At 46.5% G+C, this 18,502-nt stretch overlaps 1 pseudogene; it reads left to right on the top strand.

Moving 5' to 3' along the window:
- Positions 1–6,133: 6,133 nt before the first annotated feature.
- Positions 6,134–14,574, top strand: LOC131397954 (free fatty acid receptor 2-like; annotated as a pseudogene).
- The last annotated feature ends 3,928 nt before the right edge of the window (positions 14,575–18,502 follow it).

Raw genomic sequence — 18,502 nt, 5'->3', positions numbered from 1 at the left:
TGGACGTCCGCCCTGCGCAGAGGGCATCAGATCCAGGTCATAACTCTACCAGGCCAGCTAGACATTCGCCGCCCCTCACGCCTCCTCTCTGCTCACGGGTGGGGCCCTCGGTGGGTCCAAAGCAGAGCTCGTGAGTGGGAGAGGAGATGAAGGAAAGAAAGAAGACAGAGCAAAGAAAGAGAAGTCCGCTGGTGGCCGCCCCTCCTCCGCGGGCTGAAAGCCGGAGGCCCTGCAGAGCTGGCAGGGAGAAGCGTTACTTGGAATAGAATTGAGAATTTTAATATTGCACTGGCCTGAAGCTATGTGATTATGAAACTGGGCTGGATTTTTTATTATCTGAGAAGCCATAGCACCCAAGGAGTGACGCTGTAGGAAGAAGGAGTAAACCCTAATAAAGTTAGGGTTTACTTGAATCTTGTCGAGTCCAGCTGGTTCAGTAACATGGTAATGTTCAATTTGAGGTGGCCTCAGCGTGCAGTCATTTGTTTCTTCGGCGTTCAGCATCTGCACAACCTTGAGGGCGCCTCCTGGCTCTGGAATGACCCGCTTGCCTGTGTGGGAGGGGCTGCTGCCCGAGAGCGGATCCTGCTCTCAGAGCATCACAGCCCTGGACCATCTGCTCGCACCAGGGCCCGGCACAGCGCTGGCCTGGAGGGCATCCAGCCCGGGCCTCACAATTACCCTTCGGACATGATCTCCAAATGAGGTTAAACGCACAGTCGCAGGAATATCTTGGCAGGACCTGACTTTAAACCCGTGGCCCATCTCTGACACTATCCTGTAATGGATTCTGTGAAAAAACAAATAAAATCCTAAACCTATTCTGTGAACAGTGCAATCACATTTCTTATTTTGTGTCAAGAATGCTGCTCTGCTATTATAATCCCATTTTCATCACTTTTTTTTCGTGTACTGGGAACCTCAAAAAATGGAAATGATCCTAGCTGCCCTGACCTCTGAGAGGCCCTGCTGGAATGACGTGGGTCATCCTTTGGTTGCCTAGCATCTGAACACCTCCCCTTGTTCAGCCACCTGCCCACATAGGGATCTTGGTGGGAAGCAGAGCCCGGCTCTCACTAGAGAAGCTAATAATGCTGAGACCTTGTTTTCCGAGCATCCCGCCAATGTAGCCTGGCAGGCACGCCTGCCCAAATTCTGAATCCGACTAGGTCTGTGGCATGATTTCTAATGTGGTCTTGGCTGTACAGCTTCCTTTATTCTCCGAGCCTGGTTCCCCAGTCTTCCTGGAAAATCTCTGAGCTATCCAACATCTTATCACATAATCCCTAAATTAGGGAGAGTTGGCCTCTGCTGCAATTAAGAGCCATCACTGAGACACTGTCCAGCACAATGATTACAAGCTAAGAGAGCCTGCATTCCGTTGCAAGATGCTCAGCCCACTGGTAATCAGAAGAATGAGGCTGCATTAAAACAGCACAGAGAGCTTGATATCCACTCAGCGGGCAAAAACCCAGCAGCAGGATAATGCCAAGTATGGGTGGGGATGTGGCTCAGAGAGCCAATGGCTGGGAGGCTGGTAGCTCTGCCCTTTTTCTTTTTTATATCTGCTTTGGTCCTATCCACTCTCCCATCTGGGGCAGCCCAACAGAAGAGGCTGCGGCTGGGCGGTGTGGCTGCACTGCTGGCCGCTTATACAGACTATCTCATCTTGATGAGAGTTGACGAGCAGCATAGCTCATAATAAATGCTCAAGAAACGTTAGCTGTGAATATTTTTCTTGCTTTTAATTTATTTTTTGAGTAAGATTACATGCACAGACACACAAAAATTTTTTAACAGTACAAAAGGGTATACGGAGAAAGGTAGGTTTCCCTTCCACCCCAACACCCAGTTCCCCTTCCCCTTCCCAAACCACTGCTAACAGTTCTGTGGGCATCGATCCGCCCAATCTGCTCCTCAGCCAGCATCCAGAGGGGTCCTTTGGAAATGCGAAACAGATCACATCACGCCTCTGCCCATCGTGCTCCGGGTGTCATCCTGACCTCGGCCACGAGGCCCCACATGGTCTGGGCCCTGCCCACCGCCCTGACCTCATTCCCACGACTCTCCCCTCACTGAGTCCCCTTGCGGCCACTCTGGCCTCCTGACTTCTCACACTGTGGCTCAGCTCAGGGCTCGCCGGCCCTCTGCCTGGAAGGCCCCCGGCAGGCTCACATCTGGTGTTCCTCTTTCTTGCAGGTCTCTGCTCAAACAATGCTTTCTCTGCGTGGCCTTCTCAGCCTGCCCTTGCTCTCTGCCCCTCACCCTGCTTTCCCAGTCTCTGTCTTCTTCTTAGCGCCAGCCTAGCCCCCGCGTGGTGTTCGGTATCTGTTTACCAGTCTATTGCTGCAATCCAACGTCAGCTCTGCGGAGTGCCGCCAGTTCACCGCCAACTCCTCAGGGCCAGCGAGTGCTGTAACCTGGGGGCTGCCCCGGAAGGAAGGACTCCCTGAGTGAATGTGTGGGAGTGTGTCCCTTTCTCTTTACAACCACTCTTCTTATACTTTGCTTCCTTCATTTCACAATACATCCTAGAGTCTGATCCACGTTGGCATAGGTAGATCTGCCTCATTCTTTGGAACAGATACGTAGTATTTGTACCAATTAGATGCCCCATGGCTTGTATTTGACCAGACCCTTTACTGATAGACAGAGGTTGTCACCAGTCTTTCATCATCAGAGAACAAACAGAAAACACTGTGATGAACACACTCTTTTGTGCACGTGGGGATGTACATCCATACAATAAATTCATAGATGTCAACTTGTTGGATCAGATGGTATGGATTTTTAATTTTGAAAGATATCATCAAATTGCACCCCCCAGAGAAGGGTCCCGAGTAACAAGAGGAGATAGAGGAGTAGGAGACAAAGTCAGAGAGTGAGGGAGCAGGAAGCCAATACAGTAGAACTTGAGGCCACCGTAAGGACCAGGGCTTTGACAAGGGAGATAGGGAGACTATGGGACTTTGAGTAGAGCAGGGATGTGACCTACTTTTGTTTTAAAAGGACCATTCTGACTGCTATGTGGAGAATAGAGTGAAGGGGACAACAACAGAAGCAGGGGACCAGATAGATGACTAAGGAACACAGGCGAGAGGTGGTGGTGAGAGCCTGGACGGGGAGTAGCAGTAGATGTGGTGAGAAGTGGTTGGATCTGGGATATATTTTGAAGAGAGAGTGGAAAGGATTTGCTGATGGAGTAGATGTCAGAGAAAGAAAAGAGGCAAAGATCTCTCTCAGATTTTTGGTCTGAGTAACTGGAAGGATGGGGTGGCAAAGTCTGGGTCACCTGAGGTCCCACTCCTGAGATGTTGGAAGTGAGGGCCTGGAGAGGCAGCAGCTGGTGGAGGGGAGGCATCTGGAAAACCTCAATTTCCTGACAGATGAGGTTTCTTGATCTTAGACTGTCTGTGTGGTTTCAAAGGGGTCCAGTTGAGCTACCGTGGGCTGAGCTGTGCCGGGGCCCAGCCAAAACACAAATGAGAGCAGCAACTACCTCGAACCCAGTTCCCTGGTTGGGCCCATGTCTCTCCTTCCCTTTGCCTCCCCTGTTGGCACGTGCCACGGTACATATGGCTGGACACCTCTGTTCCCTATCGTCTTAAAGCGTTTCCCAGTCATTCCATTTGTAGCGTCCCCATATCCGAACTTCACCCCATCTGTAGTTGGTGGATGCTGGAGAGGACAGCGGGGCTCCGCATTGTCAAGATATTGGGAGGGCTCTGAACCAGAAGGGGGCTGTCAGGTTCCGACTGGCTGCAGCAGCTCATCAGGACATTTCAAAGCCCAGGAGAGGAAGATAAGATCAACGGATGAGATAACGGTCATCCCAGGGCACTCTCAGGCTCACTCCTGTGTCCTTGGAGCCCCAAGGCAGAGCAGCCTGACCTGTCCTCTATGCCCAGCCTTTCTGTTGCTCCGACGCAGCGACTTTGTTCCCACCATGGGCTTCAGTACTTGCCGTCACCTCTACCTGGAGCGCTCTTCACACGTCTGACTCCTCATCAGCTCAGGTACCCCTTCTGAGCCCAGGCCTTCCCTGACAGCCCGCTCTGAAAAAAGTCCCATGCCAGTCTCTCTCTCTAGAGTTTCCTTTTCGCTTCCTTCCTTCACTTGAAATTACGTGGTTTGTTTGTTTACTTGTTTACTGTCTGTCTCGCCCACTCATGTCCCAGCACCTAGAGCCGTGCCCCGCACAGAGTGGGGACTCAGGGCACCTGATGGATGGGAAGCGGAGCGAGGGTAAAAGGTGTGGCATCGTGGAGAGGAAGCTCACGTGCGTGAATTAGTGTGAATGAAGCTGAGGCATCCCTTAGCTGAGTTAGACTTGAGATGTTGTATGGTCCGCTCCCATGAGGGAGTTGTGTGTGTGGTCAGTGGAGCCTTATGATTCTGCGGAACAACTTAGTCTGAATTCCCCTTTCTACCTCATTGGCTGTAGGACCTCAGCACCAAGGATATCCCAATACTAGTAACTTGGGTGACAGAATGGAGATAAAGAGAGAAGGGAAAAAGCACAGGTTCTGACCTACTCTTTGCTTGTATCGTCAGCTGGCAAGCTCTGCCAGGCACATCCAGCATTCATCCTTTCCCTCCACAAGTATTCAAGGACCCGTTACATGCAGGAGACTCTGCTAGGTTTTTTTCTATCGACAAACTTCAAAATAGTCTCTTCCAGAAGAGCCAATCTTCCTAGACTCGATACTAACACTCCATGAGAAGCGGTGGGGATGCCCCAGGAGGCACTGGTCTTTTCCAAGCTGAGAGGGGGCTTATAGGGAGGCTCCTGAGGTCGTGGAAACTGCCCATGGACCTGGCACCTGCTAGAAGAGAGGATTCTGTAGCTCTATTCCTGGCCTGGGAATCAGCTCTGCATGGCTGGGGATGGGGAGGAAGAAACAGGGCCCTCCTGTAGAATTTTGGGATAATGAGAGCAGCCCTATCCAGCAATCTTTGCCTTTCCAGTAAGTTTCTGTTGCTCAATCAAATGCAGACAGTAAAGTGGCACAAATTAACTGGGTAGAGACAAAGGACTTTTATGTTGCCTTCATTCCATGTGTGTCAAGCATCGAAACCACTTCCCGTCGCCCATTTTGGGACAGGCCCTGTATGGGTTAGGGAAGCCAGCCTGCAGAGATGGAGAGACCACTTGGGCACCACGTGTGGAGTGATAAGCTGAGTGAGAGGAGATCCTTTCTGGAGGAAACACTCGGCTGAGGGTCACTCTTCCTGAATCAGGGGAAAGAACAAGAGTCTCCATTGGCAGGGTCAGGACCAGTGTAAGACACACACATTCCCCGAGGAGAGACAAAGCGTCCTCTGTGAGTGTCCATGTCTTCATGTGTCTGCCACAGGCCACCACCAGGGAGCAATGTGGACCCCACACAGGTCGGTGCAAGAACAGTGAGGAGAGACAGTGGCCCGGTCAGGGCGCAGCCTGCTGGGGAGGAAATGAGCGGGGAGGGAAACCAGAGCCCACCTCGTCCTGCCAGCAACATGGACTCAGGATAGTCTGAGTCCAAGGAAAAACACTTGTAAGAAGGGACCTGATGGGCCAGAGGAAGGCAGGCAACACTCAGGATACTAATAGTTTCAGGCAGAGCCTCCTGGAAAGAGAACAGGAAACTGACCGGGTCAGGGGCCTTGAGAGAAAAGATGGGGGAGGAACAGGTGCAGAAAGAGCAGAGGGAGCAGGAAGTGGACACATGTACAAAACTGCTTGCAATAATTGCGCATGGGAAGGAAACACAATAGATTGCTTGGAATGCGGAAGGAGGCAGAAGCCCAAAGGAACAGCTGTGATCTGGACCCTGGGAGAAACCAGCTTGGTGGGGACAGAATTTGGAGGGAGAGCCAGAGGGTCAAGCTGCCTTGGAAAGAGCTCTACTATTGACCTTCCTCTTTCAGACCACATGACTCTTCCAGGTATAAAACCCTGTTGTTCCTGGAAGAGAAAAAGTGGTCCAGTTAGCCAAGGTTCCTCCTGCTTCTCAGAATTGACATATTTCAAAAACCATCGTCTGCCTCCAGGAAAAGGCAAGGCACCCAACTTTGCCTGTGTCAGGCAAGAGGCCATTGGGATCACAACCCTGGGAAGAGATGGGATAGAAGAAGAAGTGCAGACGAACTTATGAAGCGGGAGCAGAGTACGGGGTTTCCTCTCTAAGAAGGGGAGGGGCCAGGTCACAGAAACAGGAAAGAAGCCAGGACAAGTCAATGGAGAGACGGTGCTGGTGAGGGTCTGGGGGTGGGTGAGAGCAGGAGGGAAAGAAAAGACAAGCTCAGTCCCAACGGCGGAAATCTCCCAGTTCACCTGGACCTGCTTCCGAGATTCTCCAGTTCGGGAATGAGATATGCGCAGGGGCCACCAGTAATACATTACCAGTGATAGACTAAGGACTCAGGTTTGATGTTAAATGTCTACCTTTTATTGATGAATTAGAGGAGATTAAGGTTACTCTTGACTGACATAAATCTCACGAACGTATGCTCTCTCCAGGGGGAGAGAGAGGGTGAATTTGCAGGCAGCATACTGGAATTGCGGTAGTTCTGGTGAAATCACTGGTTCTGTGTGGTACAGAGAGAACAGGCTGATGCTCAGAGGACTTGGACTGATTTCCCAGAGTCACGGGACTGACCTGAGCTTGGTCAGGACTGGGATCCTGGTCACCTGACCCAGGTCAGGCCCCTCCTCTTACCCCACCCAAACCGACAGGCTTTCTTTGCAGGGCTCAGCGTGGAATCAAGGAGCTGGGCATCTGGGACCCACCTGGGGCTTCACCTGCTTTTCCCTCGGGCTTAACCTCATCCCCATTTTCAGAGACAAGGCTGAGAATCTCCTATTCAAGCCAGATGACTTGGGAGAGAGAAAAAAAAGAGGCGAAGATAAGGCGAGAAAAAAGCCCCCGCCAGGCTGAGTGGAATTTGGAGAAACTCAGAGGCAGTCTCAGGCCTACTCCTTGTTGGTGATGGAGCGGCTGTCTCTGTCCCTCAGATCTGGCAGCCATCCATTTATCCACAGGTATTTGTTGAGCTTCTACTATGTGGCATCCCCAGTTCTAGGGACACAACGGTGAACAAGAGGGATGAAGTCACTGCCCTCACGAAGTGCCCTTTCTAGTGGGGACCTAGAACTTTTCCTGTGGGAGCTTCTGAGACATCAAAATTCTTAGGAGACTAATTCTTCCTTCCTTCCTACCTCTCTCCCTCCCTCCTTCCTTACCTTCCTTCCTCCTTTCCTTCCTCCGTTCCTTCCTTCCTTCCAGCCTTCCTTCCTTCCTTCTTCCCTTCCTTCTTTCCCTCCTCCCTTTCTTTCTTTCCAAGGGTGGAAATGGAGGCGAGGAAGGTGCTAAAGAAGTAATTTGGTTGGGAAGTGAGGAGGCCTTCTTTCTCGGTGATGCGCAGGAAGCAGAGCTGTACTCAGTTTGAAGAGTTAGCAACAATCACTCAGGGAAGCAGGGAGACACCGCAAAGCTGAGAATGGACTCACTTGGGTTTGGGGCTGGGAAACCCATGGCCAGAGACGATTCTGACTGCATCTTCTGTCTCTTCAGGAAGGATAGCCCCAAGTCCCCAAAGCCTGGGACTTCTCTTCATCTACATAGTATCTTTTCTCATCAGTCTCCCTGCTAACCTCCTGGCCCTGTGGGCCTTCATGAGGTGGGTCCACATCCTCTGACTCAGCCTGACCCTAGTGGACCTCCTCACGCAGGTTCTGCTGCCCTTCAAAATCGTCGAGCCCTTGGGGGCACAGTCTGTGCCCTCATTGGCTGTGGCTTTTACAGTGGCACTACTGCAGCATGTGGCTCCTGGTGGGCATCAGCATCCTACGCTACCACAGCGTGGCTTTGCCCATGTAGTACAAGCTGTCCCTCAGCCGGCGTCTGGAGGGACTTCTATCTGGTCTCCTGGATCTTGTCCTTCAGACACTGCAGCGTTGTAATCATTGTCCAGTTACCAACCGACAACACGATGGGTGATGCTGCAACCGAGCAAAGAGGGGGCTCGTTCTGCTCACTACAATCCAGTGTCAATCAATTGCAAACCAGTCGGTGGTTGAGAAAGGAAAATTTATACAATTAGCTAGCATAATCGGAAAATGGCAGACTAGTGTCCTAAAGAACCGTCTTAAAGTCATACAGAATCTTGAGGCAGTTACATAGGAGCAATGGGCAGGGAAGGAGGGGGTTTAGGGATGTGGATCTTTCAATGTGATGAACTTCAAGGCGCCTCATTATCTCTTTCTTCTGTCATTTGTGACGGGTACCAACACAGAGTTTTTCTTTCTGGAGGTCATCACGTTTCTGGGGAACAGAGAACAAAGTTATCTTTATCACAGCTGGGAGATATATGTAAGCAAGAGTCATGGAACTAGCAGATCACGTATTTTGCAAAAGTGAGAGGTGCTTAATCATCTGGGCTATGTGGAGGCTAGAGCGCATTCTCAGAGACTAGTGAGTCAGGACCACAGTTACAATATTGCTTCCTTCCTCTGAGATGGCTTCCCTCATGCTAACCTAAGATCTAGCTGTTACAATTTCCCCACTGTCCGTTGTAACTTCACAATCATATGAAGTGCTTGGGGAAAAGGCCATAGACATCTTCTGGCTACTTCCTGCTGATGAGGGCCGCAGCAAGGGGGAAGAATCTGGAAACTTAAAACTGACAGTGTGGATCTAAGCAAGCCTTTCTTGGAGCCGAGGGTTAGTTCTGACCTTCCTTAAGGCTATTCAGTCTCCTGGTTATTTTGATGGGGACCAACAGCATCATTGGAGACATCAGCAACAATATTTTCTACGTTTCCAACAAAGGAAGAAAAGGAAAACAGTGGCACATCCCAGCACAATGGTTCCAGAGGGGGTGGATAGTGAAGTTGAGAGAGCAGAGAAAAAGCAGTTCATGCCACCTGTGAACCCTGTACATGTATGTTCATATTCGTTGACCAACTGGACAATTTTCTTTCCCATTGTTTCCTGCAATCTGTACCAGATATTTGAGGAGACTAGAAGAATTCAGGATCCAGTCCACTTTCCAGATAGAAAATAAAAACCTCGAAGATAATTAACAGAAACCAAAATCCAACATTCACAAATGTGTATTATAGTTTCTATTGAAACATCATTTTTCTCTCTAAAATCACCCTTATTTTTACCAAAGATAGCCAAATTAAGACTCATTGATTTGCAAAATAAGTCTAGTTTCAATAAATTTGGTCCAATTATTTACATAAGTACAGCAAGAATAGCAATTGATCATATAGGCTCTTTTAAATCTGCTCTGCTGGAATTCTTTATAAGGAGTCTCGGATTGAATTTTAGAGGCCTTTCGAGGCCAGGAAAGCCAAGCCAAGGACTTGTCATCAGATTCTGCCTGCAATACCTACAGATTTGGGTGAACTCCTCTCTTCTCGAGGTCCCCAAAATATCCTGGGGTTCTCTGCACCAGCCAGAGGACTGACATTCCTTACTCAACTGGAAACGTTGCTGGGAACACTAAGCAAGGTACCAGGCCAATATTTCCAAGTGGCTTTATTCCATAAAGTCCAAACTTTGTTTCTCAAAGTTGTATGGTCGTATCTGAGTTTATGTGTGTTTTTTCAAATATGGCATTCCAGACTGGTAATATAACCAGTCTTTCCAATTGTGTCTTGCTATAAGGAGAACAGATTCTTATTGAGCTTATGCAAACGACCATATTGCCATGAAAACAATACTTATTCACTAAGAGTTTCCAAATTCTGGAGGGATCAGGAAGGAAGAAAAAGGTAAATGCTTCAATTCTGTTTACAGATTGTTATAAGTCATAGTTCCTTAAGAGAAAAGAGAAAAAGTTTTTCTTAAACCTAGACAAGGAAAACATTTAAAAAACCAGATATATTTCAAACAAAAAGTCATAAAAATTATAATATTCTTATCAATTTGTTCAGTCTCATGATATCAACTCTTGATCTTCTGTTAGCAGTTTCATGAGGACATCAGTTTCTTTGCTACCATTTTGTAATTTTCACCCAGCTCAGTTTCATAATCTGAAAGTTTATCAGAAACCTGCATTTTAGAGCAAGTGTCAGAGTCCTTTCCGTGAATCTCTCTGAAGATGAAACATATTTGCAAAACCATCAGAGTAAAACAACAATCTTCTGCAAATGACACATTCAAAAATGGCAATTGATAAAGACACTTGGCTATTTCTGTGACATACAACGCTTTGTAATAATAACTAGAATTATGACTGACAACTAGGACAGATAGAATTTTTGGAATGTTGTATAATTTTTAAAACACTTATATTAATAACATTTACCCACACAATATAACCTAGGAAGGCTTATTATCACGTATTTGACAATATTTCCCATGTAACTTAACGTACCAAATAAGTCTAATTAGTTTAATATTTTCCTCTTTATAGAAAGAGAGAGAAAGTTCTTTGAGAAGTCTCAAGGGTGATTGGAAATTTTTAAAGCTTCTTTTTTAAGTCAAAAGAAAGACTTTAATTTTGGCAGAAGTTCATCAAAAATATCAAAAAGTTTTATTTATTTTATTTATTTTTTTGTGTGTGAGGAAGATGGGCCCCTGAGCTAACATCTGTTGCCAATCTTCCTCTTTTTGCTGAGGAAGATTAGCCCTAAGCTAACATCTGTGCCCATCTTCCTCTATTTTGTATATGGGATGCTGCCACAGCACGGCTTGATGAGTGGTGTGTAGGTCCGCACCCAGGATTCAAACCTGTGAACCCCAGGATGCCGAAGTGGAGCACATGAGCTTAACCACTGTGCTACCAGGTCAGCCCCCTCAAAAAGTTTTAAAACACTTGGTCAAATAGGAAACAATGTCTAGTTATCCATTTAATCAAGGTGACAACAGAAACAGTCAAAGGCAAACAGAAAGTTAAAACAGTGAAAAAAAAACCTTAATAGACAGACTTCAGTCCTTTAGAACATAGGAAATTATTGTAACAAAACATAGATTTTTCTGTCTTTTAGGTAGACTTACTCAAAGGAACACTCTTTTAACCTCTTTAACCTGTATATCAAGAACAGACCAAAGTTTAAGAAAATTACCTTTACAGGAGAGAAAACCAGATCCTAATTTTCCACCGGCTTACTTTAGCCAACTTGACTATGCACAAATCTCCTCACGGTTTTACTTCCACAAACCTTCTGTCACTTACTTTTTACATTTAGAATTTGTCCCATACCTTCTTCTCTTTTTTCATTTCCTAGTACTTTAGGACAAATTTCTTTCTTAACAAAACAAACAAAAATATCTCTATTCTTCATATCTTCTTTACTAACAACATACATTTTACTTTCCTTGTATACAAACTTTCCAGAAATATGTGCTTTCTCATAGAAAATTTCTCAACATGCACAAAACACGTTTATCAATAAACTTAAGCATTTTATCAGATTCTCTGAGACAAGAAACAAAAGGCAGACAAATCTATGCTTAGTGACCAATTTCTAATATTTTATCTTGTGTGGAAATGACCCAGGTACTCAATAAATTTTTATCATTTAACTTAATCTAGCAAAACCCTAAAGTTTCAAGTTACCAAAAAGATTTTGGAAGTTGTTTTTCAAGTATACAGACTATAACACATAATTATATTACCCGAAAATTTTTACCCATTTTTATCCATCTAAATTATTTGTTCTCAACAATTATGTTTACATTACTCACAAAAACTTTATGTGACATTAAAGCAGTTAGCCATTATCTTGAGTTGTTTTAAGTACATACACCATAACACATAGTTATTGTTAAAAGGTTCCCCCAAAATCTTTTATGCTTTTCACATCTATTTTGTTTGCTTGTTCCCAATAATTATATTTAGATTGCCTACAAAAACCTTATGAGACATCAGACAGAAACAGTTATTATTCTGTTATTACTTTTGCTGACAAATTTTGCAACAGAGATAATATGAGCTCATTTGACCAGTAAGCCCAGGCTGTATGTCTGCATCATATCCAATGCTGATAACTTTGAAAACATATTTATTTCAATTAAACCTACAAACTTAAAGATGCTTTTCATTTACCAAAGATCATTTTATATCATTAACTTGAAAGACATTTGGGTTAGTTTCTATTACATTTAGAAATAATTTATAAGAGTGTTTACTCTAAGCCAATTAAACAGAGCTCCTTTAGAAACTGTACCATCTGGAGGCAGACACATACACATAGAGACAGATAAACAGATACAGAGATCTTCAAAATTTTAACCAAGTCTCAGGTACAAATCTCAGAAGAACAGTTAGATCCATTGTTCCTTGGCAGGTGGACCTGCTCAGATAGCCAAAGATATTTTAAAAAGATTTTTTTCTTTTCACTGCAAGGATCCTTTTTACAGCTGTTTTTGAAATAACTTGGTCTTTTAGAAGTTTCTGTATATTAATTGAAGATTGCAACCCATCCTGAGAGGTTTTGAATCCTCTCTTTTAAAGGTGTCCCCTGAAGGTGGACTCATCTGAAACAGATGTTCCCCAGAATAACCATTACAATTCTAAATTATCTCAAAAGTTTACTTATTTTCATTTGTTTAATTTTAGATCAGGAATTTCCGAGGAGTAGAAGCGGTGAAACCCAGCGAGAGAGCAGCTTTGGTTTCGTTTCGCCAGCAGGACCACTGGCATCCCCCAGCCTGGCCTGTTTAATTATTTAATTATTTTCTTTTAAAGAGGCAGTAAAGTATTCCTGATTTCATTTAGAAGCCTCAAAAGACTAAAATAGTCTCCCCACTAGTTGTTTAATTTTATAGCCAGCTTTTCCTAATTGCATATGCAGATACAGCCATTTGGGTAAACTGAAATTGTCCCATTTTGGCCACTTTCTCTCTGGAGTCCGTGGAATATCACGGCACTGTGGTGTTATGCAAGAAAACCATGGGCTCATAGCTGAAGTCAGTCCATTTAGCCAAGAGGCAACCCAGGGGCCTTTTCTTGGGGACAGATGGAGTTCTTCCCATTCCAATACACAAAGATGGACAGACACATGGATCCAGACACAGAAAAAACAGACACAGGTGAACCAGTTCCCAGTTTTAGGGTAGAAAGTCCTACAACTATTCCCACTCTGAATGCATGCCCAGACAGCCCCTCTGTGAACAGAAGGGATCCCAGATGGAGGGGAAGGAAGTTCATGGGCATCCCCAAGGTGACTTACCCCATTCCAGATTGAACCCATCAACTCACCAGACGCAAAAACAAACAAACAAATAAAAATCTAGAGCATGTTTTGTTTCTTCAGCCACCAGGAAGCATTGAAGGCAGTTGACAATCAGGAGAACTCAGGGGACAGTCCCCAGGAGAAAGAACATCCCAGCAGCCACTGGAAGAGTCCCAAGATTTTTCCTGAGGCTAACTAGCCACAGGCAGAGGCAGATCCTATCTGGGTAGCCAGAAATTGTAACCAAGTAAAAAGGGAACTCGTTCTGCTCGCTGCAATCCAGTGTCAATCAACTGCAAATGAGTAGGTGGTTGAGAAAGGAAAATTTATACAATTAGCTAGCATAATCGGAAGATAGCAGATTAGTGTCCTAAAGAACCATCTTTAAGTCATACAGAATCTTGAGGCAGTTATATAGGAGCAATGGGCAGGGAAGGAGGGGGTTTAGGGATGTGGATCATCCAGTGTGATGAACTTCAAGACACCTCATTATCTCTTTCTTCTGTCATTTGTGACGGGTACCAACACAGAGTTTTTCTTTCTGGAGGTCATCACGTTCCTGGAGAACTCAGAGGACAAAGTTATCTTTATCGCAGCTGGGAGATATGTGTAAGAAAGAGTCATAGAACTAGCTGATCATGTATTCTGCAAAAGTGAGAGGTGCTTAATCATCTGGGCTATGTGGAGGCTAGAGCGCATTCTCAGAGACTAGTGAGTCAGGACCACAGTTACAATATTGCTTCCTTCCTCTGAGATGGCTTTCCTCATGCTAACCTAAGATCTAGCTGTTACAATGCCACAAGCCTCCCTATCTGCTTCGAGAACCTCACCCAAGAGCAACTGGACATGGTGCTTCCTGTGTGGCTGGACCTGTGCCTCATCCTCTTCTTCATCCCCATGGCAGTCGCCATCTTCTGCTACTGGTGCATTGTGCATATCATGCTCTCCCGGCCCCAAGTGGGGACCCAGAAGCACTGGAGAGCCATAGGGCTGTCCACTGTGAGCGTCTTCAATTTCCTGGTCTGTTTGGGGCCCTCCAATGTGTCTCACGTGGTGGAGTTCTTCCCGAAGAGACGTTCAAGCTGGCAGGTGTGCGTGGTGTTGCCCAGTGTTCTCAATGCTCACATCAACCCCTTGATTATCGATTTCTCCTCCTCAGCTGTGCACAAAGTCTTTGATAAAAGGCTACAGAGGCTGAAGACCTGGGGTGCTCACTGTCAGGGTGCTGGAGGAGAAGAGATGGAGAGCCAGCTGCAGAGAGAGGAAACAGGAGCTTAGGTATGGCCGATGTCAGCTTCACAGCAGACTCGGCTTGCCGGCCTGGTGTTACATTTTTTGTGGAAGGGGGCTCAAAAAGGAGAACAATGAAACTGAACGGGGGCAAGTCCTCCTGTGCCTAGCTTATGAGGCAAAGAAGAACAATGGGCATCCCAAATCCAACTCATTCATTGGGTGAGTGTTTTTGTTTTGTTCCCTGGGGTTTCTGACATTTCCTGATTTGTGGTTGGCACTGCTCCACCGTAAGCCACAAGCCCTTTGATCCTGGAATATCAGAGTCTTGGAATTCTTTATCTTCCCCACTCAGTATCTTTAAGACAGTGGCATTCACTTATCTACTGCAGAGCTCTTCCTCTATCCTCGGCCCTGGTTCCGAAGCGGGGCTCCACATGCTGGGTCTGCACACCCAGCACAGGCAAGAGTCTGGGGAGCAAGACGGGATCCTGTGAGCCGAGAGGACCAGCACCCCAATCCAAATAGCTGCTGGCTCAGGTCTATAAAACCAGCAAGAAAAGAAACAGCCCTTGAAAGAAGAGTCAGAGCGGATGTGAAGAAACTTGGCTGAGGGTACTTTTTAGTAGTTCCATCCTATTGTCAATCCCCAGTGTTACGTATTTGTGTCTTCTTTTTTCCTTGATCAATCAGTCTTGCTGGAGGTCTGTTAATTTGTCTTTTCAAAAGACCCAACTCTTCTCTGGCACTTATCTTGTTTTCAAGTTCTTTAATGTCTACTTTTATCTTTATGGTTTCCTTCCTTCCACTTTATCGAGTCTTGTCAGTTGTTCCTTTTTTAAGTTGGATGGATGCTCATTAATTTTTAGTCTTTTAGCTCCCAATCAGCACTTCACAATCTTGGAATACATACTTTTTTGACAACAACAAGCTGTTAATTGTCTTTAGTTTGTGTTACACCAAGCAAGTATTATTTGGCAAAGATAAAATTCTATTAAAGCTGCATTTTCAAACCATCCACTTCATCCTACTTGCATACTATCCCTCTGTGATTCTAACTGGCTCAGCTGGCAGAGGCCATGCCCCACCCCCACCTGGGAGGAGAACTGCTGGCTCATGGGAAGTCTACTAAGAGCTGAGCTCTGACATTTACAATATCATTCCTCTGAGGAAGCCCCTCTACAGGGCAGGGTGCAGAGTGATAACAGGGGCAGGGAAGAGCGCACTGATGGATGGATTTGAAGATTACAGTTTTATCACACCATGCTCTGGAATCCCTTTTCAAAAGCGAGCCAGCAATCAGAGGTGGGCACTAGTGGGTTTGGTCTTCTGGGCCGCATCCCTTCTTCCTTGGTGACAGCACCCCGCCCTCTTGCTCTGTGATGTGGTTTGGTGGAGCTGACTTCACTCCCCACTTGATGCTCCAGGGGCAGGTGTGTGACCCTGGACCAGGGCCATCAGCATGGTCCCCTCTGACCACAGTGATGGTTCACACAGGGGCATGTGACCCAATCCAGGCCAAGGAAAGCTAGTCCAGTCCTTCTCTTTGAACTACTTGGAGAAAGGACTTCTCCCCCACTGAGTCGACCCTGTGAGAATGCTGGCCCATGGCTTTGGGGGCCACTTTGAGGAGAAAGACTGAGTCACCTTGAAGGCAGGCAGAACAGCAAGAAACCAAGTCCAGGCATTTGGGGTCTCAAAGCAGATGTACTCAGGGGCTTTCCAAAAATTCTCCCTCTTTAGCATAAGCCAGTTTGAATCGGGTTTTCAGTCCCTTGCAACCCAAAGACATGTCAATACACAAGCCATCACTTCTGCAGCCAGTCTTCTGCATTAGTCTGAAATTTGGATCAAAGATTTAAGTATGGAAACCTAAAAACAGAACAAATATGCATATACCATTCATGCAGCATGAATACTTATTAACAGTCAGATTTCTTCGGCATTTTTACGTTGATATTCCTGTTATGTTTCTCTCTCACTGAATCTCCTCTCTTCTTCACCAGAGGCAATGCTATTTAGAAATTGAAGCGTGTCCATGTCCATGGAATGTACTTTGTCGTTGAGTCCATAAACGCTGTTTGGTATTCTTTTGTGTTTTTTCAGTGCCCATGACTATCATAGGTCGTTTTCTAACTAGCTGTTTTCCACCTCAGATCGTGTCTTTGTTATCCACCCCTTTGATATTCGTCACTGAAGCTTCCAGATCTCATTTCTTTGTCTGCTAAATAATATTCTTTCATATCAAGAATGCTTCCCCTTTTTCCATTCTAGTCTTTATAGACATTTAGATCGTCTCCAGTTTTTCATCTTTGAATGTCCCTGTGCTGTCTCTTTGTACACATGTGGGAAAGGTCCTCGAAGGAGGGAAATGCTGGGTGGCATGGCATGTGCATTTTCAGTTTCAAGAAAAGCTGCCAAACTACTCTCCAAAGTGACAGCATAAATCCAGCTCTTTCTGAAGAAAAGTGCACAATTCAGAAGGCCCCCCGCCGCCTTCACACCAGCCCTTCTCCCAACCCTGGCCCTGCAGCCAACAGAGGTGATGAATGGGAGGGAACAGGCCAGGCCTGTACTACCTGCCAACAGGAAAAGGAGTTCAAACGAGGCCTGAGCCCCTCAAAGTAACCCAGTGGATTGACATGTGCACCGGACATATGCCTGGACTGTGGTAGGACACATTGGGGCAGAGGACCTCTCCAGGACTCTGGGGCAAAGGAGTGGTCCATCTCCCCATTCCTCACCTTTCTTAACCAAATCCAGATTGTTGTGAACATCCAAGAAAAGCATAGAGATAAAATGATAGGATTCAGTGCAGCAGAGAGGGGTTTCTCCCTCCATTCCATTGTTTATATAGAAAGTGGATGCATGCTGGGGTGAAACGGTGACCGGAAGGCTAGCAACACTTGGTCCTGGAGGAGAGCGCAGACCAACGATGGTGTGAAGGGAAGATAAGATGCTGGGATCCTGAGGGGGGATCTGCGTGGGGGGGGTCAAGCGTCGTGGTGCGTGGGGATGAGAATGGAGCCTCTGTTGGCTCTGGGCCATATAACATGGGCCAAAAAAAGACACAGTGTCTGTGGGAGAGAAAGCATCATCTGTCTTGTACTCATGTGTCTGTGTCAAATGGCTTCCAGGGAAGCTGGAACTACCTTGGATATGGTTGCAGCAGAGAAGAGGTGAGAAGGCAGAGGTGGTGCGGAGGCAGGGGACGAGACACTGGGAGACAGACTCAGAGGCCCCGCCTGCAGACAGCAATGGGCAGTGTGAGGACCCCAGGCCTCTGGAGATTTTAACACGTGGCCCCACTTTCTTCTTGGATGTTCATGTGTCTGGAGTTCTAGAGAGGTTTTGTGAGGCAGGGCTGAGAATAACCAATTCCACTGGATCCTGACTAGGGAAAATAGACCAAACAGAGAGCATGCTAGGGCGGGGAGGGGAGTCCACAAGAAAACTGCCAGCACACAAGTTCATTTGGAGTAACCAGCCCAGGGAAAGAGGTAAAACAAGACACCTGAATTATGAGAGCAGAGCAAGGTCTGAAAGAATAATCAGGGCTTGAGATCTAGAGATCAATTAGATCTGTGGAAAGAGTTTGGGGGAAACAGAGAGTGCTGAGTGGCCTGAGAAAGAGCTCAACTCTTGACCTTCCTCTTCCTGATACACAGCAAGTTCAAATGCAAATATTCTGGGCTCCAGAGACCCTGAGGTGGCAGAGGTACCTGTGTCCCTGCACTTTATTCCACACGTTGGTAAATGGATGTTTAGGGCTGATCTCCGAGAGCCATCTGCTTGGGACTGGGAGAAGGCTAGTTACCCAGAATACCAAGCAAGTCCTGGGAGAAGGCACCCTAAAATCTGACCCAGAAAAGGAAGGGCATGAGATGCCCAAGTGACCACAGGGGGAGCAAGGTGGGGAAAGGGAACAAGGTGAAGAGTTCATTCTCAGTGCAGGGGTGAGGCCGGAATGGTAAAAGATCACAGACATTGAATGGGGACTCGAGAGATAAGCCGGTGGAGGGATTATACAAGCCGAGGTGGGAGGTGCTAAGCAGAACTGGTCTCCCTCGTCAGAGTGGAGAAACGCCCTGGTATTCA

Source organism: Diceros bicornis, chromosome 34 (genome assembly GCF_020826845.1).
Source record: "Diceros bicornis minor isolate mBicDic1 chromosome 34, mDicBic1.mat.cur, whole genome shotgun sequence".
Lineage (NCBI taxonomy): Eukaryota > Metazoa > Chordata > Mammalia > Perissodactyla > Rhinocerotidae > Diceros > Diceros bicornis.
Note: the sequence above shows the minus strand (reverse complement) of the source record. Positions and strands in the feature narration are given on the sequence as shown.